This window comes from Orycteropus afer, unplaced genomic scaffold, assembly GCF_000298275.1.
Source record: "Orycteropus afer afer isolate SDZICR_OR568_19922 unplaced genomic scaffold, OryAfe1.0 scaffold00020, whole genome shotgun sequence".
Lineage (NCBI taxonomy): Eukaryota > Metazoa > Chordata > Mammalia > Tubulidentata > Orycteropodidae > Orycteropus > Orycteropus afer.
Window position 1 is genome coordinate 19,600,566 of NW_006921607.1, and position 21,241 is coordinate 19,621,806.

Genomic DNA, 21,241 nt, shown 5'->3' on the forward strand with positions numbered 1-21,241 from the left:
CACACCAAGCTGCCTTGTAGGCAAATGAAAATGGCAAGAGTAAGAGATCAGGATGGAAGATGTTCTATTTGGGACACTTTCAGAGAGTGGACAAGTGTTCAAAGAATATTCTATAGATAAACTACAACAGCAGCAACAAAGACAAAACAGAGTTCAGAAAGACCAGACCACTATTCTACAGAAGGAAGAACAAAGAAAACTGAATGTTTTACCCTGAAGGATCAAGAAGACGGTATTAGTCCATCAGAGAAAGAGAGAAAAGGTCAGAGATGAGAGCTGACTTCATGGTCATGTTCAATGGGCACTGGCAGTGTGGCACAGGCATCCTGGAGAGGAGGTTGTCAACAATGGCTGAGGCACTTTTAACAAACCCACCCCTATCACCAAGAGATTCTGATTTACCCAGTCTGAAGTGGGATCCTGCATCAGAGTTTTTAAAACCTCCCTCAGATGACTCTGATCTGCAGCCAGGCTGGAGGACCACTGCCCTGCAGAAGTATCAGGGATGAAGCTCAACCGTGAAATTGCTACTTCCTTGCATTTCCCTGACAGACTATGTTTTCTAGTGCTTGGTTCGAGTGAGTGGGAGGGGAAAGAAGGGAGACTGAGATAGTGAGGAAAGGGGTAATTCTAACTGGATGGGAGGTAGAAACAGTCTTAAAATCCTACACAATGGCTTGAGAAGACTGTCATTCAAGAGGCCCTTAAAGCACAGCTGAGATCAGATGGATCGACCCTTCAGATTAAAGTACACTCATTCTAGGAGAACAAAATATTTCATACAAATACTTGATAAACACACATAAAATCTCGAGGGATATAACTGCAAATAATTATTTAAACTCTATCTACAGGCATAAACCCTTCCATCTGAATTCTGAACTGTTAAACTAGACTGTTTTGGAGCACTGTATGATTAACAAAATCTATCTGATAGTGATCCAAGACAGCAGGAAGAGAAGCAAACACATGAGCAGAATCATAATATAGACAGTTACTCAGCAGAGAAGGGCTTTTACTTTTGGAAAAATAATGAAGAGAAAAATCACATATTTATGGTCACCCAGGCTCGGCATTCTTTATTCCATAGACAACTCAAGAGCCAGCCAAGTGAAAAGCCAATCTACAACCTGAAAACATTTTTGCAACAACCGATGGAATTCCTCGCACTAAAAAGATGGGCTTTCCCCCCTACGTCTACAACTCTGCTTTACCTCCTTCCAAGTTAAAAAAAATTTAAAGAAAAACTTTAAATCAAGATACTCTCCAAAGTATTTTTTCTTTGTTTGATGAAAAGATAAATAATGGATTCTGGATCTAACACCGATTTCCTTCCATCAAGTTTTATGACGAAGTCCTGAAACTACTTCCACTTCACACATCAAATCGCCTGCTGCAAATCCAGGAGGATGCTGCACCCTGTTGGACTCCCAAGTTATTTCAGCTTCCGAAAAGCAGGCGACTCGACAGCACGTAACAACAACAAAAGCAGTCCAACTCGGACACATCCTGTACTTTCCTTAGGGTCTAAGAAGTTCTGCTGATTAGAAATTGAGAATGGTTCTTGAAGCTCTGGCTTTTTAAAGGTTGAAACAGTTCTTAATCTTCTCAGACCCTTCCTTGCCCAAAACCCCAAAGAGAGTACTACAGTAAATGCAAACCCAATTTGAGGCATGATACATAAAGCAGGATGCTGTGTAACATGGACCAAGAGGAATGTAAAAAGTTCTTCCAAAGGAAGCTCTGGGCGGATGGTGAGGAGGGCAGCTGGCAGCAAGAACTCTCCACCAACAGACAATAAAACGTTTATCATCATCTGGCTGTACTGCACTAAAAGCACCATACACAGCAAGGTCAGGCAATAAAAAAGAACACTGCAGAGACCTCCTAGGCAAATTTAAGTCAATCAACTAAAACTCAGCTCATACCACATATATTATATGTCATTCACTTATTTTGCCTATAAATTTATATAGACAAGTTCACCTATTTAAATTTTGTATTTTTATATTAGCAAATAACATATTGTTAAAACTACTGACTTTTACCACTTAAATGACGACTAGCCTAGAAGGACAGCTTTGTGAGTTGTAGGAATGGTATGGGGTACTACCTCAAGGGAATGGTTTGAGAGAGAAGAGAATACATCCCCAGAAGGAGCCAGAGAACCAAGAGAGGGCCTCTTAGTTTGGCCGGTAAATAGTATTAATTCCCAGTTCAAGAGAGAGCCATTTTAAAACATAAATTCAACTTCCTATTACAAATCACTGCAGTCACATCATGCATCCCCTGCTCCTGCCCATCATCAGCACTGAGAAGTGGCTGTAGTGGCGTGGTTTCAGATTTTTCTAGAGATATCCATGACCAGTTTGGAGGACAGCAAAGTATCAAAATGCCACCCCGGGATTCCAGAATACACTCAGGACGGAGACTCATACCTTCAATGACAGGCCCCCTTTTCTCAAGATAATAAATGTGCACATGAAGCTCTTCCTTGGTGGCAAGTGTTAATCCAGGCCAATAATGAAATGAAGTAAATAAAAGTTAGGAAACTTTCAATAACTTGCACATGAAATCCAAGTATCAGTTGTTAGGGGCCCAACAGATTCCTAGAGGAGCTGTTGACAGAGATAGGTGCCATAGTCAAGTAAAATTAAAACAGCCCTCAAACACAGGTGTACTGAATAATCCCTCCGAGGGCCAGGGTCTACATCAGCTTTACCTGTGGGCTCCCAGGGCCTAGGACAGGGCCTGAGATATGTAAGTACACGCAGAGTGGCTGGGTGAGTACATGGATTGAAAATATAAATTACTGGCCCACTGGCTAGATTCACCACTCAGACTATTTTCTTCCTCCCCTACCACCCCCCACCCAATGACATAAGATTCAAAAAATATAAGGAAACAATTTTTGCAGAGGAACTTCTGGTTCTCAGCCTCCCATGTTCTGTATTTGCAGAAACTCCTGCCCTGGCCTAATCTTCTTTAGACATAAGAGTACCATCAGTCATTCAAAGTACAAAAACAATCTCATGACCCATATATGTGGAAATTTCAAGCTATGCATGCAAAAATAGGTAATTCCAAATGTATTACTGTCATTCACTTTGAGTTGACAACCGGGCTTTAAGCAGCTGTCTCCACTCTCAAATTCACCCTAAATTCTACCCAAGTCTAATGTCAGAGTTCCTCCTCCTAGTAACCTCTGCCTTCTGAGAATGTGCCTCCTCTCTAGATTCCAGATCCATCCTCTGGGTCCAGGTTCAAGCCCCAACTCAGTAGACTGCTTAGATTTTGCTCTCAGAGCTACCTGTTCCTAACAAACCATCTCCTGTGCTGCGTCTGCCTTCAGCTCTTTGCAGCCACACCAAGTCTCTTCTTTCACCACCAGTTCCTAAACTAAATGTCTTCATCAAACCAAACCCAACTCACTGTCAGATCTGACTCATAGCGACCCCTGCTTGGGTTTCCGAGGCAGTATCCCTACGGAAGTAGATTGCCCAACCTTCCTTCCGAGGAGTGGCTGGTGGGTTTGAACTGCCAGCCTTCTGGTTAGCAGTTCAATGCGTTAGGCACTACGCTACCAGAGCTCCTAAATGTCTTTAGTTCCCATCGTTATTAGAACCCTGTACGGGAGACACCATCTTAAGCTTCCAAATCTCTTAACCAGGAAAAAAGGGATCCACCACTTTGCCAGCTGATATAAAAAGAAGGACCGTTTCTGTAAGTGATGAGGGAAAAATCTGGAAACAGACAGTGAAGATCGTTATACCACATGACGAACGTACTCAATGTCACTGAATTGTGTATGGAAAAAATGTTGAATTGGTAAATGCTGTTATATATATTTTATAACACAACAATTGGAAAAAACATAAAAGAAGGGCGTATGGCAATGAGAGACAAGCAAAGATAATGCTTACACATATTTTACAGTAGTATTTTATTTAGAGCAAGAACAAAGAATTATTTGTAAGGCCAAAAACGCTCAGAAGCTGCTGTTCAAAGACTTGGTAAGAAGAATGGCAGTAAAAGTACAAAACTGCTCCACAGAGAGTCTCAGAATTAACAATTTCATCCCAAATGAAAAGAAAGACAGTTTGGCAATTTCTATTTTTGTTAAATGAATAAGCTATCTCTTTTTCGTGGAGCATTAAGTTAGATAAATCCCAAGCAGGTTTTTTAATTGTTTTAAAAGTTGAGATATCCTGAGTTATTTTGCCTTTTGCCTATTTGAGACTGGATCTTATTTTCAAGTGTTTACCATTTGAGTCAGACTGTACCCCATTTCAACTTTTATGAATATTACATATATAAAGTACAGCTCTTCACAAAATGAATACACCCATGGAGCCACCATATACATGCAAACAGACCATCAGTAGCACCTACAAGAGTACTTTCTAGTCACTGCTCCCTCCCCAAGGGTGGTCCCTCACCTGACTTTTAGCAGCGTAGGTTAGTTTCGCCTATTTCTGTCCTTTGTAAAAGTGTAATTATATAACACATACTCTCACACCTGGCTTCTGTGCCAATTATGAATTTATTTCCTCTCAATGCCAAATTCACCCTTCAACACCTGCTCGGTGAAAACAGACTGGACACTAAGCATTTCTCCTTTACAGTGAGCCTGATGTTAAGCACAGTCAGTAGAAGGCACTGAAGGGGCACTGCAGGAGAAAGAGGATTTGTCGTTCAGGTTCAAGAGGCTTATTCTTTTGCTTTTTCTTGCTCATGCTATCAGCAGCGGGAGTATGCAGGGTCATCACGTGGTGCTCTGCCTCAGTCACAGGCCCGTCAGCCATAGCTCATTTGCATCCCAGAATACTGTTTCCTACAGCTCTGGTAGCATAGTGCCTAAGGCACTTGACTGCTAACCAGAAGGCTGGCAGTTCAAACCCACCAGCCACTCCTCGGAAGGAAGATGGGGCAATCTACTTCTGTTGTGATACTGCCTCGGAAACCCAAGGAGGGGTCGCTATGAGTCAGGTCCGATTCAACGGCACGTAACAACAACAACAACAACAGCTCTCCTAACATGGACACGGTGTTGTTCTCTGCAGCAGCTTGCCAACTTCCTCTGCATACCTCTCCACCACCTTGGCTCACCTGCACCCTGGAGGGTTGCTTCCAATGGCCCTAGCATGTGGATACTGTGTGCTGCACGTCTTGCTCCCACGGTGGCAACCTGACTCCCTCCACATGCCTACCTACCATTCTTCGTTTGTCTGCATCCCAGAAGGGGCTTTTCTGTTTGACCAACAACTATGAACCAGCTCTGGCCTGGGCAACCCAGAGAACTTCCCTGCCATCCAATGGGCTGTAATCACACCTTCTCCAATGAGATCTGAACCCAGTCCTGGCAAGAGGGACCTCTCTATCCATCCAAAGTACAGATAATTTTCTGAAGTTAAACAACTTTAATAAATGGCAGAGGTTAGATTTAAACCCAAGAAGGTGTAGTTCTAAAGCCCAAACTCCTTCTACTACCACCAGACTCTACATTCTATGACGACTGAGTCATATTCATCACTAGAGTCCTAGTACCTGACACAGTACCAGGCACACAGTGGTGCTCTATAAATATCTGTTGAACAGGGAAGAGCCTGACAACACTGGAAGAACTCCTTTTTTGAACCTAAATTCTCAAGTTTAGTGATTTCCAGTCTGTGTAACGAATGTCACATGTCAACCTTATGGAAAAATATGATACTGCAAATTATCCTGATTAAAGTATGTAAATGCCAGCCAGGTCAAATGAAAAGGAGGAGCTAAGTTCAAATAAAGAGTAAGATCAAAATGATGAAAATACCTGTGATCCAGGAAAGGGATAAAGACACATGGCCTAGTAGGAAGATGAGACCAACACACAAAACAGCTAGAGAATAAGGCAAAAACAAAAAAATCAAGACCTAGGCTTAAAAAAACTAAGAGCTATTTTCAATCATCTCATATGCATGCGAAAGCTGGACAATGAGAAAGGGAGACTAAAGAAGAACTGATGCATTCAAACTGTGGTGCTGGCAAAGAACACTGAATGTACTATGGATGGCCAGAAAAATGAACAAATCAGTCTCAGAAGAAACACAACCAGAATGTGCCTTCGAAGCAAGGAAGGCGAGACTTCTACTCACTTATTTTGGGTATGTCATCAGGAAAGACTAAAGGCCAAAAAGGGGACATTGAGGTTGACAGAGGGTCAGCCTTGACCCTCCATGACATGGACTGACACCATAGCTACAATGGACTCAAATATTACCAACAATCATGAGGATGGCACAGGGCCACGCAATGTTTCCTTCTGTTACACATAAGGTTACCATGAGCCAACTCAACAGCAACCAATAACTCTGATCACAGTCAGTTCCAGAGAAATCAGCCTGGGTGAAGGCCATGGCAACACACAGATTCACCAACCAGCTCTGCCCCTTACAGGCACAGAAGTAGGGTAGGAATGGATTCTGGATTTGTGTGTGTGTGTGTGTGTGAATGCACTTTTTTGACTGTGCTACTATGCTATTGCTCAATAAAAAATTTACCAAGAGGAAATAACATTTACCAAGAGGAAATTCACATTCTCAAAGATGATCTGGCAGCTTTAATTTGCCAGGGCAGGTCCTACCTATACTTGAGATCATGAAATCATCCCATAGTTTTACCTTAAGATAAATACCAGTTTCTCACCTCTCTACTCATTTACTATTTAATAACCCATATATTTTCTGTTCTCTCCTAAACCTGCTATTATGTTCTGTATCCTCCCTAATTTGCAAAGTCAAAAGCTGAACTAAGATAGTTTATTAGGCTAAAGTAGTATCAGCCCTTATAAATATCCATCTGTAACCAAAAGCCAAATCATGGTGAAATGCCTATTAAGAAGTTGAGAACCAGACAAGGACACCATCTATCAGGTTACACTGGACACCTCAGACATATGGGGGGAAATGTGGAAATTGGAAAGAAAGATACAAAATTATTACATAATTGACATGTTTACCTTCAAAACCTGTAGGAAACAACTTGAAAACTGTGAGAAATAAGAAAAGGAGTTTATAAAATGACTGGTAACAAATATATTTATACAGATATCCATAGCTTTATAGAAAGAAACCTCAAATGTTCTCCATGTACACAGCTTAATGTGGTTCATGTCACACACACCAAATGGAACCAACTCTACTCTTCAGGTCATGGCTGCTTTCTCAAGGGACTGTGCCAAACGAGGCAAAGGCCCACTCAGGCTAGACATAAGAAAGCCCACCCTCAAGTACTCTAATCTGGCACCATATTGGATCTGACCCAATCAGACAAGAAAAATTCACACAAGTCCAACTCAGGTTTAGTGCATCTTCAATAAAACCCCTAGAACTATTGTTAGCGTACAGCCAACGTAACAATAACCTTGAATTTCTGTTACACCAAATCCAACCATTTCTCAAATTCAGTCTCTCAATGTATGGTTTACCACATCTCCGAGGAGCTGGCCACCTCATCTAAGCAACCAACACAAGACACGCAGGGGAGTCACCAACAAACTGTAAAGAATCAACTCCATTTCTTCAACTATAAAATGAGTGTGTTTGCCCTAAAATTTTCAAGACCCTTTCCTAAGGATCTTATAACACTCTAAAATCCTATATTCTATGACCCCAGAAGATATCAGCACATGTAATAACAATATACCAAGAGAAGGAAAAAAAAACCGGGAAATAAAATCTTTCTCCAGAAACATTAATTATAAACGTTTTCCCCTAGTCTACTGGGCTCTCCGGGAGCTCTGGTAGCATAGTGGCTAAGACACTTGCCTGCTAACCAGACGGCTGGCGGTTCAAACCCACCAGCCACTCCTCGGAAGGAAGGCTGGGCAATCCTACTTCCGTAGTGATACTGCCTCGGAAACCCAAGGAGGGGTCGCTATGAGTCGGGTTTGACTCGACGGCACATAACAACAACAACAACAACTGGGCTCTCCATGCCCCAAGTGAATAAAAAAGCTGGGTTTCTTGTTTAATTCAAAGAGAAAATAAATTCATTCTTCTTCAAGCAAAAAAAAACTAAAAAGAAAAGGCTACCCAGCAGTCAGGAAGATGATTCAGGAAATCTGTCTCTGTCAGAAGGCATGAACGTCTCGACTAGAACAAGTACTAAGCAAGTATTGAAGAAATTCTGTTGAAGAAAAAGTAACTACACTGATGATTACCAATGCTATATACACCAATATTTAAATCTGTAAACAACATTAATACAATTAACGTCTTCAAGTCCATCTGTTGCTGGTGATGGGGTCAATCCCGTGCCTGGTAAATGCTACCACTGGCACACCATGGGCACACAATGCTGGAAGCTCCTAACACAGACTAGAAAGCCACTAGGTAAATCCATCTCATTCAGCTTCTGACCCGAGAAGCTTCCTCGGCATTTTTCCCCATCAATGACAGCCAACTGGTCAAGCCATCGGATGGTTACTGCTGTGTCTGTATCCTTGAGGTTCCAGTCATTTTCTTATCCATAGAGCTTAATCTTTTATGGGGCCTATACAAAACAAGCACAACTCAAATATAACACCACAGAGAAAGGGAGTGACTTTTTTGTGAAAGAACATGCCAGCTCAAATTATTCATTATTCCCATCTCAACCAACATGCAGTAGAAGTAAGATTCACATGCTCAAAGACAAAGAATGAGAGGAACAGAGGGGGAAGAAAAGCATTTAACAGTTTGTTAAAATAAAAGACATATCATTTTTTTTTAAAAATTACTACGCAAAGAGGCAGCAGAGAGAACGTGGAATAGAATAGTCTGTACGATACCCCCTGCCTCTTGGTTCAGCACCAGAGACCCATGGCTGCTATTTATTATGGTTTGGAGAATCTGAAATATTATTTTTACGGTGTTTGGTACTAACTACATAGCACTCTGCTCCAAAAATAAGCCTCAAATTATGTAGCTAAGATCTATCTGGCTCTTTTAGAGAACAAACAGCTTTTACATCAAGGCAAATGGGTCCAAAAGTCAGAATAGTATAGTATCCTGTGTGAATCTATGACCTTAAGCTGTCTGCTGGGCTTCGCTTGTGCCCTTTTCCATCTGAAAGGACATGTCATTGTTGTTATTTACCGTGAGTCGGACCTGACTCATAGCGACCCCTCCTTGGGTTTCCGAGACAGTATCATTACAGACGTAGGATTGCCCAACCATCCTTCCGAGGAGTGGCTGGTGGGTTTGAACCGCCAGCCTTCTGGTTAGCAATCAAGTGCCTTAGCCGCTATGCTACCAGAGCTCCCCTGAAAGGGCATAGGGGAACACATTTTTCCCTCTTCTACAGATGATAATGCCAGAGTCTGAGGGCTGGTTCTCCCACCCCAAGTCTCAGGTCAAGTTAACAGATTCACACAGGGTTTTAGAATAAGTACCTTTTTAAAGGGAAAACCCTACAATTTGTTCTTCCATGCAGATGTGGTGCGTGTGTGTGACTGTCCGTCTCTGTCTACACACATGTACCAGCATATGCACAAATATATATATATATGTGTGTGTGTACGTGTGTGTCAAAAGAACAAGCTCTGAGGTAACAGTATTTCACAGGTGTCTGGTAATCCAGAAATTTTGCTCTAGCACAAAATCTTTTCTCATAACACTTTCTAAAGATAATTCCTTCAAAAACAAATAAATAGAAGGGCATTTAATTTAGCTAAACAGAATTTTAAACATCCTTTTCTATCACAATTACATCTCTCTTACCAGACATAATCAGAGAAAAAGGTATTCTGCATAAATGAATTTTTCAGACACCTGAGACTTTACCTGTATTTTTTTTGTTGTTTTTAATCAAGAAGTTTCATTTTAATTTTTCTAAGTTTGTCAGTCTTCTTAAAATGTAATGACAGTTTAAACCATTAGGTGAAAATGGAAAGAGATCTGGATATGCAGACTGTCAAAATATCACCCCATGGATTTTTTTGGTCAAATGGGGAAAGACAATTTGACAACAAAAGGACTGTCACCAACCTGAACCTATCAATCTTAGTGCAAAGTGGGGCAAACAAACATTACGTGTCTTCTGATGTGATACAACCAGAAGCTGGCACAGGACTGGGCAGTGTTTCATTCTGTTGTGCGTAACATCGCTATGAGTCGGAGCCAACTTGGTGGCACTTAACAACAAAAGAGATTTAAGACATATATCAACTGAATGCATAATGAGGGCCTTATCTGAACCTGACTCAATGAACCAATTGTAAAAAGTTTGTTTTTTTTCCTTAATTTTTTTAAACTTCTTCGCTCTGGTGGCATAGTGCCTGAAGCATGTGACTGCTAACCAGAAGGCTGACTGTTCAAACCCACCAGCCACTCCTCAGAAGGAAGATTAGGCAATCTACTTCTATAGTGATAGTGTCTCGGAAACCCAAGGAGGGGTCACTATGAGTTGGACCCGACTCGACGGCAGTGAGTTTGGTTTTTGTTTGGTTTATTATGATGTAGGTAGAAGTTTCCAGAGCACGTTGGTTTTCCATTCAATAATTCATACACATTTTCTTTCGTGACAGTGACTGTAGTCCCTACAATATAACAGCACTTTTCTCACTGCCTCCTTGTGCTCACTACTTCTTTACTTTTTTTACTTTATATCCTTCTTTCCTATCCCTTCTGTCCTTTTGATTTTATGGTTGATATATTTTAAGGTGTATGTACCTTCCTGGTATTATTCTTCACCTTAGAGTCCTATCTACCGTTTGGCTGAAAGTTGAGTTCAATTCCAGGTTTAAAGGGCAACTAAGGGCCATGGTTTTAGGGGTTCAGTCAGTCTCTATCCAGGAGTTCTAATGGCACAGTGCCTAAGGCATTTGACTGCTAACCAGAAGGCTGGTGGTTCAAACCCACCACCCACTCCACGGAAGGAAGATGGGGCAATCTACTTCCATAGAGATTTAGCACCTTGGAAACACAATGGGGGTCACTATGAGTTGGAATCGACTCGATGGCAGCAGGTTTCCTTTGGATCAAACTATCAGTCCTGTAAGTCTGGTCTTTTTTATGATTTTGACTTTTCTTCCACATTTTTCCCCACTCTATCTGGAACTATCTATTGTGGTCCCTTTCACAATGGCTGGCAGCGGTAGCTGGGCACCAGCTAGTTCTTCTGTTCCAGGTTATGGAAGCTGAGGTTTGCATGGTCGTCCATCAATCCTCTGGACTGTTTCTATGTATCTTTGATTTTCTTCACTCTTCTCTGCTTCAGATGGGGGAGACCAATAGCTGCCCCTTCAAAATCAAACCAAACTCACTGCCAATGAGCGGAGTCCGACTCATAGTGACCCTCATTAGGTTTCCAAGGCTATAAATCTTTATACTAAAGCAGACTGCCCCATCTTTCTTCCATGCAGCAGCGGGTGGGTTTGAACAGCCAACCTGCTGGTTAGCAACCAAATGCCTTAACTATGACACCACAAGAGCACAAGATTTTTTGCTTTTTTAAAAAAATTTTTTTTATTGTGAGTTGAGTGAAAGTTTACAGAGCAAATTCATTTTCTATACAGTTGTTTACATACATTTTGTTTCATGGCATTGACTGCAATCCCTACAATGTAACAGCTCTCTTCCCACTTGTTAAAAGCTATTTCTGAGACAATCCAGGAAAAGAGAAATGGACTTGGTATCAGATGATATTAAGGAATTGGGGTTAACTTTGAGTATATAATGACACTGTGATGTTCTTTAAAGTCCAAATCCCATAGATAGCACACTAAAATATTTACAGGTGAAATGATAGGTTGATCTGAAATTTAAAAAAAAGACTCCAGGAAAAAAGCAAAATGAGAGGGAACAGGTAAAAGAAGAATGCCATGAGGAGCCACTATATTATTCTACTTTTGTGTATATTTGAAAATTTCCATAATTTTTCTTAATATTTTATATAAAAAAAAGGAAAGAAGGGACAAGAATTCATAACCTAATCTAAATTTGGTCACTATCCACAAGAGACATGAAAAATGGCAGAAGGCCTATTTATGTAAAACAAATATGAAAAAGGTGACACTAGTGGCCTCCAAAGGAGCACAACTGTTAAAGCACTCAGCTGCCAACTGAAAGGTTGACTCTTTGAATGTACCAGCCACTCTGCGAAGAAGGATGAGGCAGTCTCCTTCCGTAAGGATTTATAGCCTTGAAACCCCATGGAGCAGTTCTACTCTATCCTATAGGGTCTCTAAAACTCAGAATCAAGTCAACGGCAGTGAGTTTGGTCTCTTGGGTGTAATGGCCTCTAAACACTGTGTTAGGAGTTCTGGTATCATCATGCCTAAGGCACTTGACTGCTAACCAGAAGGCTGGCAGTTCAAACCCATCAGCCACTCCTCAAAAGGAAGGTTGGGAAATCCTACTTCCACAGTGACACTGCCTTGGAAACCCAAGGAGGAGTCACTATGAGTCAGGTCCGACTTGACGGTACATAACAACAACAAACACTGTGTTAGGCAGATTTTCTTTGTCAGTAGGCATTCTCTCTATCACACTGCTGTGGAGGTGTGCTTTCCATTATGCAATGCTGTATGTTACAAAGGTGTAAACAAGATGTCATGCTACTAAGTCAAACTAAGTCAAACTCTTCCAGCCTTTCTACCCTGAGAAAAGCTATTCAAGGAAAGTGACTATCAAAGAAAAACATTTGTAGTGGGGTGCATTTGTTTCTAAGTCTTTAGTAGTTTGTCTCTTTATTCTTTTCAGTTTCTCCAAAATTTATATAAATAAATTTTTTTGGGGGGTAAACTGAGGAAATAATCTTTAATCAGTGTGGGTTAAAAAAAAGAATGTTTATTCAAACCAATCTCTCTTTTTTAAATAAAGTTTTATTGTGTTTCTGGTCAAAGTTCACATAGCAGGTTCTCACTCAACAATTTCCACACAAGCTGTTCAGTGACGCTGGTTACATTCTTCTTAATACATGAACATTCTCATGATTTCCATTTAAACCAATCCCTTCTTCATTCCCACTACATTCCCTAACTTAGTTCAGGCTATTATCATCTCATATTTGGTATGAGAGTAGTTAAAACATCAACTGATGATGCTAGATTTGCAAGTGACATGTATCACTGGTTTCCTTCCACAACATAAAATGTACATGGATGACTTGCATCCTTCCCCTATTAATGTAATAGTATGGCGTACTCTTCTGCTTTGACAGAAAAGGACTCTGTTCAGATGCTATCACCACTAAACTCACACAAGGGTTAAAACAGGCACCAAGGCTATGTAAACAAAGAACACCTGTGTTCTTTTGCCCACAGGCCTGTAACTGTGTTTTATACTAATCCTTCACCTTCCTAGCCTTAACAATATTTTCCCAAGAGCTGTCTGTCAAATATTTTTAACTGCTCCCAAAATAGTTTAAAATGCTATCCTCATCTTTTTGTGACTGTCTTCTTTTCTCTGCCTTATATATCTGTTGGACATGATTTGGTCAATAATGGTTATAAAAACAAAGAGACTCTATAAAAAACAAAGAATACTAAATGATGCCTAAAAATGAATACAGTTGTAACATATAACTGAAAATAAGCTGTTAAGTACATCTGGTCCTAAGAAAATTGATCTTCTTTCCCTGGGAAGAGGGTGCATTCTTCCTAAGAAAAGAAAGAAGGTACAACGTGACTGCTACCGAGGTAGTAATTAATTAGCTCTGCTCCCTTTCTGCTGTTAATATTCTAAGCAAAGGTTACTTCCTTAATTAATACAGTAGTAGTTATATTTATCCACAGTGAGACAGATGATTTTCAGTTACTAAAAATCCTCCTACTCAAAGAACTTATCTTCTAAGACCTTAAAATTGGGTTTGTCTTTCTAATCTTCACTGTTAATAATTAAAACACTGGAATAATCTAAACACCTAACATTTTTTGCATTAGTTCTCTTAATCTTCATAATAATCCTATGAGTTAGGTATGATTATTATTTCCACTGTACAGATGAGGAAACTGAATCACAGGAAGGCTTAAGTAACCTGCCAAAGAAAGCAGAGTTAGTAAGTAAGTAAGCCAGTATTCAAATCCAGACAGTCTGGGTTGCAGTGTCTGTCTACACTCTTAGCTAAGACATGAGACACCTTCCATAATGGAATATCATCACCATCATCACTACTCAAAGTTTTTAAAGTGTAAACAGAAAAAGTAAAACTACTAGTAATTTACTTCCAAATTGTAAGTATCATTAAATCTGGTCAAAAAAATATTTGCTGAGCATCTCTTGTGAGCGTTATGCTAGATACTAAAGGGCACTCTGAAAAAAACAGAAGGCAATCCCTCTTAAAACCTTACTATCAAAGTAAAGAGACAAAGCATAAATATAAAACTAGTAGAGAAAAAAAATGTGTCTTCTCTATGTAAGAGCTAAACCAAAAAACTAAACACACTGCCATTGAGTCAGATCCAACTCATAGCAATGCCTCCCTGAGTTTCCAAGACGGAATCACTACGAAGTAGATTGCCCGATCTTTCTTCTGAAGAGTGGCTGGTGGGTTTGAACTGCCAGCCTTCTGGTTAGCAGTCAAATGCCTTAGGCACTATGCCACCAGAGCTACTCCTTATAAATTCACCTATGGCCAGCCCTCACCCCAGTGCATTTTTTAGATACATCACAGTTTACTCTGGAAAAACAAGACAGTAGAGATTCCTGACTAAGGAATAAAGATCATTAAATAATCTCTATTCAACTCTTAAAAAAAGACGCACAATGAAAATGTTAACAGAACACTTTAGAGATCCAAATATAAGTTAAAAAAAAAATAGTCTAGTGAGAAAGACAAACTTAACATTATTTGCAGGTATGAGAGATGCTAAAACTGAGGAAGAGTTTCAGATACAGTGAGAGCAGAAATTAAGGAGAAGATAACAAGAAGGGGAAGTCCCATTGAGGTGACACCTGGGATGTTAAAAAGGTAAAAGATACAGAAGTACGAAATTTCATACTAACTGAAAATACCAAAATTATGCTCCAAGTCAGGATCAACAGAACACACAACAGCCAAGGAAGGAATCAATGCACTTGAAGATGTCACTATAAATCACCCAAACTGAAACACAGAGGAAAAAAAGAGTAGAGGGGAAAAGAGAGAGAGAGAGTATCTATAAGCTAAAACTGTATGTCAATACACCTTTCAATAATCAGTAAAATAAGTCAACAAAAAAAACTGTTAAGAATATAGAAGACATGAATTACACTATCAACCAACTCAACCTAACTGACATATATGGGAACATCCTAGAAAAGCAAATGCTCATTCTTCTCAAGTGCACATAAGCAGTTCCCCTATAGCCTATATTCTTGGCCATATAACAAAAGCATATTTAAAACGAAATGAAATCATACCAAACTATATTTTCTGACCACCAAAGAACTAAACCAGGAATCAGTTAACAGAAAGGTATCTATAAAATCCACAAATATCTGAAAACAAAATACACTTATAAAGACCCTGTGGATGAAAAAGGAAGTCATAAAATAACGCAGAAAATATTCTGGGAAAAAAAAAAAAAGAATATATTCTGAATTGAACAAAAATCAAAGCATATTAAAAAATGGATGGGATACAGATTAAATAGTACTTAAAGTCTACAGCATTAAAAGCTTATATTAAAAAAAAGACTTCAAATCAATGAAGCTTCACCTTAAGAAACTAAAAAAAAAAAAAAAAGTTAAAGATAATGGTTGTAATGATTAATGTAATTGATATCACTAAGTTGTATACCTAAAAAACGTTCAATTGGCAAATGTTGCGTTATATGTATTTTTACAATTAAAAAGGAAAAGAAAGAAACTACATAGAGGAGGGCAAACTAACCCAAAGGAAGTAGAAGGGAATCATAGATAAGAAATCAATGAAACAGAGAACAGAAAAAAAGAAAAATCAATAAAATCAAAAGCTACTTTAAAAAAAAAAAAAGATCAATAAAATTGATCTCTGGCAAGAATGACCAAGGGGGAAGAAAAAAAACAGAAAGGATACAAATAAACAATATCAGAACTAAAGAAGAAGACATCACTAAAGATCCTACACACATTTAAAAGCATAATATAGTAATATTAATAACAATTTTCTGCCCATAAATTAAGTAACTTAGATGAAATGGATAAACTCTCAAAAAACACAAACTACCTAAGCTCACTCAAGAAGAAATAGAAAACATGGACAATCCTGTACCTATTAAAATGTCAAATTCATAGTTAAAAACCTTCCAACAAAGAACTCTAGGCCCAGAAAGTTTCACTGGCAAATTTTACCAAGCACTTAAAGAAATAATACCAACTTTTACACAGACTCTTACACGAAACAAAGAGGAATAAAAATTTCCAACTCATTTTATGAGGCCAGCAATACCCTGACACCAAAACAAGACAAGAGCAATACAAGAAACAACAGATCAGAGGTTACAGTACGATGGCAGAATAGGCAAACAAACAACACAAACCCTCTTCAACAAAGAAAAGAGAAACCAACTGACAAAGATACAGAAGATAATCCTGGCCCTATGCTTTGAAGAAAGGATACAAAAGTGGATTAAACTCCAACTAGTAGAAGAATCTGCATGAAAATAGTGAATAAGGAGACAGAGCTGCGGATTGTCAGCAATCCTGAAGGCACGGACAGTTTGGATATTTCCAAGTGGTGTTAGGACATAAGAATTTACCTAAAAATTGGCCCTGCTCACCAAGGATTGCAAGGAGGACTACCACTGGTGGCTGATGACTAAAAAGTGAAACAGCAAAGAAGGCTACAGACTGAGCTGTGGACTTTTAGCTGTCCAGATGGCGAGGCCATTTTGAATGTTTACAAGTGGTGTGACCATTTTGGACATTTAAAGCGATAGCATTCTCTCAGATTCCAGGGACCTGAGAATAAGCCCCACTTGCCAAAGACAGCAAGGACATGCCAGAGGCTGACGACTGGAAAGGTGTGATATTCCCCTTGTTACTCTTATACCCCACACCCTCTTGGTGAACAGAGGTGCAGCCATCCCTCACTCCCACCCACCTTCTGGGCCAGCAGGAATTCAATTCCAGTCTGTGCGCACTGAAGGAGCCTGGGTGCCCTGTCCCGCCCTTCCCAGACTTGTTTTTTGTTTGTTTTAAATTTCTTTTTTTTCCCCCCTTCTTACTTTTTATTTTTATTTCCCCTCTTTCCTTCTCAGGTTCTAGTTTTTGTCTTTTTCTCTCATCCCTTTTCCTGGTTCCCATTTTTTTCTTTCTTGTGGTTCTCTCCATCCCTTGTTTTTCCTTTTCCATTTTTCCTTCATTATTTTCTTACTCTCTTTTCTCTTACTCCCCCCTCCCCAGATATTGTGGAGTTCCCTCCCTTTTTCTATTCATATTGCTTTGGTCTTTTTAAAGTATTTCTTTAAATATTTCATCTCATTTATTGTCTTTCCTCTTTTTTTTTTCCTTTCTCTTTCTAGTCATTGTTCCTGTGTGTTTATGTGGTGTGTGTATTTTGCCCACTTGCGTTATCTTTTTTGGTGATTTTTCAATTGTTTTTCTTTGGGTGGGAGACAGCAACCATGCGACCCAACCATACCTGCACCTTCTGCAGCCCCATCTAAGGAGGTAGGGCCACCACTTACTTCTGCTCCAACTGGCCAATGATACACAACAACAATTACAAGCTTAACGCACCCTTAACTGCTCTTCACAAACAGTTAACAAAGACCTGTGCAGCGACTCTCGTTCTCTATCATACCCACCAGGAGACAGGTAGTGAGTCCATAAGTGCTGCCAACTAGCGAATAGAGGAGCACAGTACCCTGCTTACTCAGATACATCCAAAAATAACAAAGAAAATTAAAATCTTAGACGAATCACTCCAAAATACAATCAACAATTAAATATAAATACACCAACATCACAAGTCTCAGAGACAACAAAGAAGCAAGATAAAGCAGGAGAAACAAGTGCCCAGTGCACAGACCCAGAAGACATCCTTGAGGAAGAAGCCACACTAGAACTCCCTGATAAGGAATTCAAAAGAATTCTTCAGGAACCTTCAATGGATTAAGAGACAGATCAAGGAAAACAATGACAAAAAACCCTAAACAATTTCAAAAGACAATTCAAGAACAAAATGACAAAATAAATGAAAAATGAGAAATGATACAAAATCTACAGCTAGAAATCCAAAAGATTAATGTTAAATTTTCAGAAACAGATAACACACTGAAAGGGCAAAGGAGTGTAATTGAAGCAATGGAAGACAGAATTAGTGCGACTGAAGGCAAATGCCTCAATACTTCTTTGGAAAGGGATCAATCAGAAAAAAAGATCAAAACAAAATGAAGAAAGCCTAAGATTCACATGGGATAACATCAAAAGTAATAACCTATGTGTCACTGGAATTCCAGAACAGGAAGAGACCAATAAAACCATACAGAAAATAGTGGAAGATTTTTTGGAAGGTAATTTCTTCGATATGATGAAAGATGAGAATATATCCATTTGAGCAGTCTAAGCAACCCCAAACAGGATAGACCCCAAAAGAAAATCACCAAGACATAGAATAATAAAACTCACCAAAAACAAAGACAAAGAATCCTGAAAGCAACATGGCAAAACCAAAAAGTTATCTACCAAGGGCAATCAATAAGAATAAGCTCTGATTTCTAAGGAAAGAGACCTCAGATAAGCAAACACTATTGAAGAAGAACAAAGTAGGAGGTCTCACGCTGCCAGATCTAAAAACCTACTACACAGCCACTGTAGTCGAAACTGCCTGGTATTGGTGTAATGACAGACAAATAGACCAATGGAATAGAATTGCAAACCCAGAAATAGATCCATCGACCTATGATCAGCTGATCTTTGACAAAGGGCCAAAATCCATTAAATGGGGAAGAGAATGTTTGTTTAATAAATGGTGCTGGCAAAACTGGATATCCATTTGCAGAAAAATGAAACAAGATCTGTACCTCACACCATACACAAAAACTAACTCCAGATGGATCAAAGACTTAAATGTGAAACCTAAAACTATAAAGTTCCTCAAGGAAAAAAATTGAGGCTAATTTGTTGTTGTTGTTAGGTGCCAACGAGTCATCTACAACTCATAACAACCATATGTACAACAAAAGGAAACAGTGCCAGGTCCTGTGCCAGGCTCACAATCGTTGCCATACCTGAGCCCACTGTTGCACCTATCATGTCAATCCATTTTGTCAAGGGCCTTCCATTTTTCCACTGACCCTCCATGTTACCAAGCATGATATCCTTCTCAGAGAATGATCCCTTCTGACAACATGGCCAAAGTAGGTGAGACAAAGTCTGGCCATTCTCAAGTCCAAATAACATTCCAAGTGAACTTCTTCCAAGACAAGATTTGTTAGTTCCTTTAGCAGTCCATGGTACTTTCAGTAGTCTTCACCAACACCACAACTCAGAAGCATCAATCCTTCCTCAGTCTTCCTTATTGGAGAAAGACTCATTAACAACCTGCGATACGCAGATGATAGAACTTTGCTTGCTGAAGGTGCTGATGACTCAAAGCACTTACTGATGAAGACTGAAGACTACATTCTGCAGTATGGATTACACCTCAATATAAAGAAAACAAAAATCCTCACAACTGGACCTATAAGCAGCACCACAGTAAGTGGAGAAAAGATGGAAGATGCCAAAGACTTCATATTACTTGGTTCTACAATCAACACCAATGGAAGCAGCAGTGAAGACATGAGATGATGTATTGCACTGGGCAAATCGGCTACAAAAGACCTCTCTCAAATGAAGATCAAAGGTGTCTCCTTGAGGACTAAGGTGCCCCTAACCCAAGCCATGGTATTTTCAATTGCCTCATATGCATGTGAGAGCTGGAGCAAATTCAGGGGCCCTTATATGTGGCATGAGAGCTCTGGTGGTATAGTACCTAAGGCATCTGAAGGCTAATCAGAAGGCTAGCAGTTCAATCCTACCAGCCACTCCTCAGAAGGAAGATTGGACAATCTACTTCTGTAATGATATCAACTCGGAAACCCAAGGAGGGGTAGCTATGAGTTAGATCCGACTTCACAGCAGTGAGTTTGGATTGCTTTTATATATGGCATAAAAAGACTACCAAGCCTCAAGCTGCAATACTGAAAGATTCCATGGGCAATACGTTGAATGACAGTGGAAACATCAAAAGAAGATGGATGAAAGACACAAGAGTCACTATATCAAAAAGAACTGGTAGATGATCATCTATTTCAAGAAGTGGTATATGATGATCAAGAACCAACGATATTGAAGGAAGAAGTAGAAGCAGCCCTGAAGGAATTGGCAAAAAATAAGGCTCCAGGAATTGATGGAATATCTATTGAACTGCTTCAATACACAGATGCCACACTGGAGGCACTCACTCAGCTATGCACAGAAGGGCAAATACTGTACTAGTCTGCTATTGTTAAAAGTCAAGGAAATGTTTATACATGGAAGGAAACTTTCTTTGTTGGTTACCAGGGGTGGGAGGGGAGGGGAGGGAACACTGTTAGATAGATAGAGCCAATTATTGATTTAGGTGAAGGAAGGGCAGTGTCCCAAGTATGAGTGATCAACACAGTGGCACTGAGGAAGAGAAGACAGAGGAGTACATGGGAGAGACAGACAACGAAGATGAACCCTTTTGCACATACAGTACTGCGTTAACAGTGATCGCAAACATTGATCTATGGGTGGACAGAACAATCAGGTATGTCTAGGCAAGGGGGAGTGTACCCACAATCATGTATAGGGTTGGCAGATGATGCTTCTACAAGCATATTTATATGTGCTATAAGAATGCCCAGGTACACAGTAGAGCTGACAAGGGACAAGGTTGTAGTAACTTCTTGGCCACAGCCAGTTACCCAGAGGGAGCGAGGAGTTGGACCTCTGGGCTCGGGACCATAGTTGCAGGGGACATCAAGCTCAAGTAGCAAAACATACTACACAAAACACTGCTCTACATTCTACTTTGGTGAGTAGCAACTGGAATCTTAAAAGCTCACAAGCGCCATGCAATGATGGGTCTCTCTTCATCCAGAGCAAAGAAGAATGAAGAAAACCAAAGACTCACAGAAACAATTAATCCAAGCGACAGGTACACCATGCGATCCTCAGCCTATATGACTATGAGACCAGAAGAACTAGATGGTGCTCGGCTACCAATGTCAACCACTTGGAGGGGGATCTATGTAGGAGATCCTGGATAGAGTGGGAGAACAACGTGGAACAAAACCCAAAATCAC